At 40.0% G+C, this 10,083-nt stretch overlaps 1 pseudogene; it reads left to right on the top strand.

The window, feature by feature from the left end:
- Nucleotides 1-2,537: 2,537 nt before the first annotated feature.
- On the top strand, nucleotides 2,538-2,638 carry LOC116511924 (annotated as a pseudogene).
- The last annotated feature ends 7,445 nt before the right edge of the window (nucleotides 2,639-10,083 follow it).

Here is a 10,083-nt window from a genome sequence, read left to right as displayed (position 1 = left end):
GAGCGAAGGTACATCTAATACGCATGCGGGCTTTCTTACTCCTGCGCGGATGCCGCCATGTTGAACAGCCTGAGTGTGACGTCACTGTACGGAATCGGGAGTTTGGGGCGCGTTTCAGAGTCTAAAAGCGGTCTTTGGAATAGGTGCTCTTCGCAGAACTGGTGCTGAAATGGGAATATGTAGTGTAATTCTCCATTTCAGCGTTAGCTTTATGGCAGCCAAGAGTTTATAATTTATTGCATTTAGAGAGGTCGGTCTAGGATATTTATTTTATATGCATTTATCTTAGGAGTAGAATAGAATAGAAAAGAAAAGAATAGAAGAATAGAATGCAATGCAATGCAATGCAATAGACAAAAAAAAACAGAACAAAAGAACAGAACAAAATAGAATTCTTTATTGGGGAAGGAATTTGTCTTTGGTGCATACACTCTCAGTGTACATAAAAAGACAAGATAATTCATCAAAAATCATAAGATGCAACACTTAATGATATTCATAGGGTATATTTTTGGAGCCAGCCAAAAGAACTCCCTTGATGTCATTTGAATAGTTGTTCTTGGGCGGGAAAAGAGGAGAAGGCGACGCTTCAAAGCTGAAGAAGCTTCTTGGGTGAGAAGCAAAATGTCTTCAAAGAAAAACCAGAAAGTCTAGTTGTCTCTTGAAAAAAAAGCACCTTTGGGACAACCATGACCTGGATGACTGAGAATCTCCATTGACATTTAGCAATGCTAGATGTACCAGCATGAGCTCTGACAGAAAAAATAATAATACTAAAAGTTATAAATATGAATCCTCTGGAGTTGGGCAGCCAATAAAATTGAATAAAATAAATAAATTTAAATAAAACACATAATTAAAATTATTGTCATTAAATTAATAATAATAAGGGCTCAATAGGTGGACAAAAACACCAAATCCAGTATAAGCATCTGCCTGATTGTACAGCAAACCAGGTAGTGTTATTAGGTATGTTTGTTACCTTGAGTTATATATTTAAAAAGATAGGATAATTTTTTTTTATTCCAACTTTTAAAAATATATAACTTGAAGTGGAAACATACCTAATACTCCTGCCTCCTGTCTTCCTCATAACAACAACAGTCCTGTGAGGTAGGTTGGCTGAAAGTCACTCCATCATGTGCTGGATATGCCAATGAACCCTTAGCAACTGTACAGATAGTTTCTCTCCATGACAATCTAAAGGTAAGAGGTGAATCTAGCTGTAAATTAATAAAGTGAATAAGGCCCATTGAATTCAGTGAGGCAAATGGGCCTGCTTGTGCAGGATGGCAGCCTTGTACGTCACAATATTTGTGGCTGCTGATGGAATGAATATGATTGCTTTGAATTCAAGGAGAAAGGCTTCAATAGCCAAGGCTGTGCATTTTGTTAATGTCAAGGCTTTTTGTCATTTTAATAGGGAAATGTTTATATGTCTATGTCAGAACAGGGATCTGCATTTAGCTGACTTTGGCTGATCTAAACCAAGTTCATTAAGTTTCAAAGAAAGATAAAATGCAAATTAACAAAAATTAAAAAGGAGGGGAACACGGAATCAAAGGAGAGAAAAACTAAAAAGTGGCAAACTAACAAATTTTGTAAGAAGCTTCGGCCTTCCTGTCTCTTGCATAACAGGAGAACAATTCAAAAAAAGAGCTGCCCAAAGAATTAAGGATAGAGAAGCACAAAATGATATAGCTATCCTAATAAGGTAGGTAACCTGAAATGGCTGAGCAAATACAAACATACTTTTCAAGTAGACAGCTATTTGAAGTTACAACCGCCAAAACATCTTAGGGAGATATTTATGCGAGCAAGATTCGAACAGCTTGATACAATGGTCAGATATGGGAGATTCCATTCTATAACCTACAATGAGCATCTCTGCACTTGCGGAGCGGCAAAGGTAGAAAACCTGGCTCACATCCTATCTGATTGTTGCTTGTATAAGGGGGTGAGAGACAGGTACCTTGGTCTATATACCAAATGAATGACCCATTGGGATCCCCGTATCAAAACAACTTACTATGTATGGCCAGAACCTGAAAATAACATTTAACACTGCACAGTACTTAAAGAAAATGGTTTGGTTGAGATCTGCATATGTGGGACTGATTGGGGTAGATAGTAAAGGTGACATCTGAAATATAATTTTATGTCATTTTATTCACATATATATATATGTGTGTGTGTGTGTGTGTGTGTGTGTGTGTTGTATTGTATTTTATCCTATAACTATTGTACTTTACCTTACTCTTTAAGATTTTATTGGCGATATGTGTTTTAACCTTGTGCTTTGATATGGCCTATAGACTAAACAATAAAGCTATCATATCATATCATAAAAACTGGCAAGAGAAAAGAAAGGAAAAGAAATTCAAGCAGAATGACTTCCACATTTCTTTTAACACTGGTACAAAATATAATACAGTAGTTTCTTATTCTAAAGCAAAAATATATAAACAATGTACTAAGCCATCCAAAAAAAACAAAAACTATATAATGAAATAACCTAAAGATAAGCCTAAAAAAATATAACCAGCTGCAACATGTACTAAAATTGGAACAATACAGAGATTAGCATGGCCCCTGCACAGGGATGACATTGACTGATCTAAAAACTCCAAATGGAGTTCAATCCAATCCATATTTGGATACAAAATGACTTATGTGGATTTGGGTGGCTCCTAAATTGGATAAATGAATGAATGATAAAAACAGCACCAGGAAATCCCAGAGCTACAGGCTAGTTGGGCAATTTTAAAAAATAGCCTTGACAAAAATAATGACAAGCCTTATAGCTGCTAAGAAATCACCACGGTTGTGCCCATCTAGTCATCAGCAGTTAAACTGAACTTCGTAGATATTTTATTTGTATATAGACGTCCTGCTGAATGTACTGGGGGCTCATTGCCTGATAAATAAGTTTCAAGTTTCAAGATTCAGTTCTGTTTACTTGTGTTTGTATGACACACAGAATTTTGAAATAATCACATGACCTGGGTTTGCACAACATCTTAAGGAAACATTTCTAGACTGTTACAAAGAATGTTCTATTAATCTAGTCACAGTGTCTGTTTAAAAAGAAAATTAAAGGAAGGATTTATGTGCCTCTTTGGCTCCAGATTGCCCACTCCTCTGCTGTAAAAAAAATCCTAAACTCCTAGAACTCAAGGCCTATACATTTCTCAGGGCAGGTTTAGCAATGCTCCAATATTCAGTGCAATGAGTTTTCAGAATACTCAGCAATTACAAGTAGATCTTGACTAAAGCCATTCATTTAGTGACTATTCAAACTTACTGACAATCTGACTTACAACCATCCTTGCCCTCATGAACATCACAGCATCCTTTTGGTCAAAATTTGGGTGTCTCTTAATGGGTATCTCATACCCATCTCATGATGGCATTTGTGCAATGATATCAATATGTATATGAGCCATGGTGGTGTGAGTGCAGTAATAGCAATAGCAATAGCAGTTAGACTTATATACTGCTTCATAGGGCTTTCATCCCTCTCTAAGCGGTTTACAGAGTCAGCATATTGCCCCCAACAACAATCTGGGTCCTCATTTTACTCACCTCGGAAGGATGGAAGGCTGAGTCAACCCTGAGCTGGTGAGATTTGAACAGCCGAACTGCAGAACTGCAGTCAGCTGAAGTAGCCTGCAGTGCTGCATTTAACCATTGCGCCACCTCGGCTCTCCTGCGCCACCTTGTACTGCAGGCTACTTCTGCTGACTGCCAGCTGCCTGCAATTTGGCAGTTCGAATCTCATCAGGCTCAAGGTTGACTCAGCCTTCCATCCTTCCAAGGTGGGTAAAATGAGGACTCAAATTGTGGGGTCAATATGCTGACTCTGTAAACCGCTTAGAGAGGGCTGTAAAGCACTGTAAAGCAGTATATACATCTAAGTGCTATTGCTATAGCTTTAGTAGGATTTCTCCAGGTTTCCTATGGATTATTTGGGCCGATATTATTAAGGCTGCAGTCCTGGAGAGGTATCATGATTTTATCTTGTCCCACTCTGCTACTATTGAAATTCAATAGAATGGCTTGCGATCAAAATTTAACAGCAGACTTTTAATTAAATAAAAATGGGTTTAAATCAGATAAACAATCAAAAATTATCTCAATGGGCTCTGTAACTTCTAAACCCAGACCTGGACTACATTCAGGTCTCCAGTGTTTTATGAAAGGCCAACAGGGTTGGGGCCAATCTAATTTTGGGAAGTATGGCTTCCAGAGGGCAGTGTTGTGGCCTGCTAGCAGCCAGCAGAGCTGGCAGCAGATTCAGACAGTGAAGATGTTGAGGAGGAACATGGGTTAGTCCTGGAGTCTGGGAAAGGCTCTGATGAGGGCTCTGTGTCAGAGGCAGAGAGGGGGCCAGAGCAGTATGTCAGTTATCAGCTGCCTTCAGAGTCAAACATTAGTGAGGCAGACGAACAGCTGGAGCCTGTTTTCAGTGTGTGCACGCGCAGAGTTGCCAGATGAAGGGAACAGCTAAAGAACAGGGGTCGACTTGGGAGTAAGGCCACAGGTGGATGATGAACGGCCCTCCCAGAGGAAATAAAAGAGGAGCGAAAGCGGAGTGGAGTTTGGAGGAGACAATTAGTTCGCTTAATTGGTTCACGACTCTCAGAGACTCCTTGCCAAGTTTTGAAAATATCAGTCTGGCAGCTCTCCCAGCCAGATAAGATCTGTGACTGTAAATCCTCCCTCAAAAGACTTTGCTGGATGTGAATGAGCAGCATTCACAGAAAATTAATAAAAGGGTTTTTTGTTGGGACAAGGGGTTTGCTTCATGCTCTTGGGAAGCCTAGGTCAGAACAGGAAGGTGCTGCACTCATACTTCCAGGATCCCATAAGATATCATTTAGCAATATCACTTAGACTTATATACTGCTTTATAGTGCTTAACAGCCCTCTCTGAATGGTTTACAGTCAACCTATTGCCCCCAACAATCTTGGTCCTCGTTTTATTGACCTTGGAAGCATGGAAGGCTGAGTCAACCTTGAGCCGGTCAGGATTGAACTGCTGGCAGTGGGCAGAATTAGCCTGCAATACTGCATTCTAACCACTGCGCCACCAAGGCTCTAAGATGGCATTCTTTAATTGAAAGGATGTGGAATATGGACTACTGTGAAAGCACTTTGTGCAAAATCAGAAATTTTGGCTTGTCCATCATATTTTAGTATATAGTATATTTAGTATATAGTATATAGTGCAAATCCAACGATTTGACAAATGATGGTTGAATATGATGTGGAAACCAACCACAATGATTATATTGGCTTTAAGCTTTATTGGTTGTTATAAAAACCCTTTAAAGCAGAATGTATTAAAATAGTTTCCACGCATTCCTATTAAGATCAGTGTCCTAATTTTTGGTAGCAAATATACTGATTCTCTCTCACTTGGTGCTCAACTGATAACTGATTAGCTGAGTGGTGGGGAAACATGGCAAATATCTGAAAAGTAAGAATATTTTATTAAAAAAGATTCTTTCCTTTCTATGTACTGTATTTTTTTCCACCTCCATTCATAACCTGCTGTTTATTTGATCTAACGTTACTATAGCAATCATTATAATATTCATAAACAATAGGGTTTGGGTAGGGAAAATAAGCTACAGGTACAGTTGTACTGCTTTGATAAAGTCCACCAAATACATATCCATGCAAATGATATTGCTTTAAATGGGGAGGGGGAGAGTGAGAAATACAAAACTTGTAGGAGAATGCAGTGGACTTGTTTTTAAATAGAATTTTTCCTTCATCCTTAGCTTCAGCTGTTCTTTGGGATATTTTTATTCTACTGAGTGAAGCAACTCAGTTGGGACTTTCTGCCAGCAATGATGAAATGAATGAGACTTCTTCTTTCTATCCTACTGTACATATAAATAACTTTAGAATTATACATATCCTTAGGGCTATGGACTCTCCTTTCCCTTAATCTTCAATCCAGTCCTCCTACAGGAATTTTCTGACATCTCTAAGCCCTGACTAAAAATAATATTTGGCTTGTATTTCATCGGATGGTAACCCCTAGCAGTAAAGCAGTTCTCAGCCAGCTCTGTTGTTGCAGGTGCATTTGAGACAGGATGCATGAAATTGTTTTTATGCTTTTCCACCTTTGCTTGTTAATGACTCTCAGGATGCAATTCCTTTTGGTCAATGGCAAACATTTCTGTTAGGAATATAATCTAACGGTTGGGTTGGCAATACATAAATCATGTAACAATGCTGTACCTGTTTCTTTAAATCATGCTGTAAATGTGATTGGTTGCTGTTTCCTCAATCGGCCATAAGATGGAGCCAGAATCACTGTTAGATGCTGATCTGATCTGAGTGAAAGCTGGCTATTAGAAGTGCCGTACTGTGATCAGCGTGAGCTATTGTAAGTTTTGCAACTGCTAGCAAACTTTGTGTACCGGACTGTTTGTATGATTATGGACTATGTTATTTGGATTATCCCTTAACTGAAAGACATTGATGACTGACTGTCTTATCCATGTATGATTTGAATTGTTTGATGGACTCTGATACCTCTATTTCCACGAAAGTAAAAGCCTATTTAAACTACAGTGTCTTTGTATGCTGGTTTGTGTGTTCTCCAACACAACTCTCACAATACTTCTCTGAACGCATTCGCTCTCCCAACGGGGAGTTTACCTAACAATTTCCATACTATCCATAGCTCTGGAGAGCCAGTGGCAGGCCACTGAGCTGATTTAATTAAAAATGATTCCCTAAGCTTCTGAACCTGAGGCCATCCACAAAACTAAATGATGTCAGATTCAAGAGAAATGAAATGTGTATGGTTGGGTGATGAATCTAAATGAGTACTATTTGATTGAAAGGGAAAAGGAATATGATACAGTTAAATAACAGTTTGGGGTCAGCAGGATACATAGATGGCTACAGACCTAGATAGTTTTATAAAAGGATAGTCCTTCCTTCCAAGTTTGGGACTACATAGTTCTTTGTCACTAGCTTTTGTGGCTAAGTTAATGGGAATTGTCCAAAACATTTGGAAGCTTTCACAATTTAACAATGACTCACTAAGTAAACTACAATCGGCAGACTTTGTTTTAATACCCCAGGAAAACATCAAGCCAATCCCATCATAGAACAATGTGTGAACCAGGTTCAGAATACAACTAATGCTTGTGTTTGGACAGTGAGGAGGTTGGGGAGGAACATGGGCTAGTCCTGGAGTCTGGGGAAGGCTCTGATGAAGGCTTTGTGTCGGAAGCGGAGAGGGGGCCAGAGCCATATGCCGTAATGCTCTGAAGCTGCCTTCAGAGGCAGACATCAGTGAGGCAGGCGGACAGCTGGAGCCTGTTCCCAGTGTGCACATGCACAGAGTTGCCAGATGAAGGGAACAGCTGAAAAGAACAGGGGTCGAATTGGGAGTAAGGCCACAGGTACGATGAATGGCCCTCCCAGAGGAAATAAAAGAGGGTGAACCGGCAGGGAGAAAATGCTTTAAAAAGCTGAAAAACTATATAGCTGAAAGTGGGGAAAAAAGGCGGCCACACCCATCCAGTCACATCCCCCCCTAAGCAATGCTCACAGAACCAGTGGGGGGGATTAGATTTCACCACTAGTCTTACATCCTATTACTGACTTACTGGTCACTGTGAGAAAGGTGAACCTGAATTAGAGAAGCCTTTACTATGATTCTGCAAATTCTTAATATTCTTATAAAGGGCATTCTTGACATGGTGACAGATATTCTGTTGGGAAACAAGGCACCCTGTCCCTTACTTGCAGCCACCCATGCACTACGTCCAAGATATTCATGCCCAAGGAATTATTGTTCTCTCATGAATTATTCAGAGGGAATTTCCAACTGCTTTTAATGCATCTGTTTGTTGGTCCAATCTTGATGTAATTGCTAAACTCTGTACTTTTTCTCTTTGAGACAGATCTTACTTTTGCTTCTATTTTGAATTCTTTCAATGGCTTAACCTTCACCAACTCAGTTCCTTCGGATATATTGGGCTACAGTACAAAGGAAGTACAGTACAGTACAATGGAAATTTTGAAGAATGAAAAATGAGGAAGGTAAAATAAGAAGACCAGAGATAAAAGGAAGTGTGAGAAAGAATCTCAAAATTCTCACTCCCCCTCCTTAATTTTGTTCAGTATAAAATGGGGCAGAGACTCGGGCTTTGAAGGACATTAATGTATCCTACAACAATGATGTAGCATTCTTGGTATCCATTGCTTGATCTGGCCTACCTCAAAGAGCTCACATATATCTATTGGTATCCCCAGCCAGTTATGACTTTTCTGGAAATAGAAAGAATTGCACGAGGGCAAAATCTACTTACCTTCGCTACCGGTTCACAAATGTGAGTGCATATGCCACTTCCGCGCAAGCACATGCACATGTGCAGAGCATCAAAAATGTACGTGATGACATCCGGGCGGATGGGCGGAGCCTGCTACTAAGCGTGCCTGCAAAGGTAAGTAGAATCGCCAGGGGGAATCCACTGTGCCACACGATTTAGATTAGCTAGAAAGTGGGAGATCCTGATTTCTAGCTAATATAAATTGTGCATCGCAGCTGATTGTTATAAATACTGGTCCACCTGAACCAGTAGCATTTTTTTTACTACCGGTTTGGGTAAACCGGTCCGAACTGGTAGCATTTCACCCCTGGAAATGCATCAAGTAAATCTGGAAGGCTGCAGTGAAATCTTACATTTGTCATAGAGGAATATTTCTCCCCTTAACATTCTTTTAGATTGGGCACAAATGGTGTTTTGAAATTCACCTTTATCTTATTTGAATTGAATATTTTCTCTTTGATTTCTGTAAAGTTCTCTAGTAGCTCGAATAAGATTAAGTATAATAATTTATTTATCAAATTTAGAGGCTGTCCATCTTGCTCACAGAGATGGGCAATTAGATATAACAAACTGACCCACCAGCCAAAGCTGGGGCAAAGCATCTGCAATAGTAAGAGGGAATGACCTTGGGAGACATGGGGAAGGGCCACAGCCAGGGGAACGGTAGTACAAGGGGCAGCTTATCTGCAGAAGGAATATAGACACGGCAAACACCTTGGAAGACCCTGCCTAGTTTCTTGGATTGTAAAAGTGATGGGGGAGAAATGTACTTTGTGATTTGCAACTGATGTCAGTCTAAACAGTCCAGAAAGGATGCAAGACCAGGACTAATTCTACATTAACAGAATCTTGCACGTCTAGAGTACATTTCATTTTGCATGCCATCACGGCATTATAGAATTAAAAGAAGAAGCAAAACAGGACATCAAAAGTATTATGGAAAGATGTGCCAAACCAAACAGAAATAGAGCGTGCTTGGGTTCAGAACCTTAAGAGGTGGGATTGGAGATCTACAGGCTAAAGATTCTCTATGTACTGTACCTGTTTTAGACAAAGGTAGCTAAATGGGTACAATTGTACTGGGTACAATCCAGGGACGTGCAGTCAGGGGAGGCAGGGAGGCTGAGCCTCACCACTGTCATCTTGAAAAGAAAAAAAATGTAAAAGGAAAAAGGCTGAGCTAGTTGCTGCCAGAGTCACCATGGATGACTCTGCTTAACTGTTTAAAAAAGCCTCTAAAAATGCCCTCTACAGGAGGCGGCAGGAGAAAGAGGTGCCTCATCTAGTCTGACTTTATGATCACTCGAGCAGAGCTAAGCAAGGGTTAAAAGCCGAAAAATTCCTTACGTAGAGGAGGCACATCGTTCTCCTGCTTCCTGTAGAGGGCATTTTTAGAGGCTTTTTAGAGGCTCTGGCAGCAATTAGTCCAGCCTGACCTCAGCTCATGCTTTTTTCCTTTTACATTTTTTTTTCTTTTCATGATGGCAGGCAAGAGCAGAGTTGAAATGCTCTCTGAAACAGCTGGAAAAGGTACGTGTGTGGGTTGGAGGGAGGGGGAGGAATTCAAAAAGTTTGATTGCATGCAGAGCCACGTTGCCTTTTCAAACACACACGCACACACACACACACACACACACAGAGCTGGATAAAAGTATATAAGCCCAGCTTCACTGATTACAAGTTTGAAAAGGCAACGTGGCTCCACCTGCAATCAAAG

This window comes from Thamnophis elegans, chromosome 7, assembly GCF_009769535.1.
Source record: "Thamnophis elegans isolate rThaEle1 chromosome 7, rThaEle1.pri, whole genome shotgun sequence".
Taxonomy (NCBI): Eukaryota; Metazoa; Chordata; class Lepidosauria; order Squamata; family Colubridae; genus Thamnophis; species Thamnophis elegans.
The sequence above is the reverse complement of the archived record's forward strand: the minus strand, read 5'-3'. Positions and strand labels throughout refer to the sequence as shown.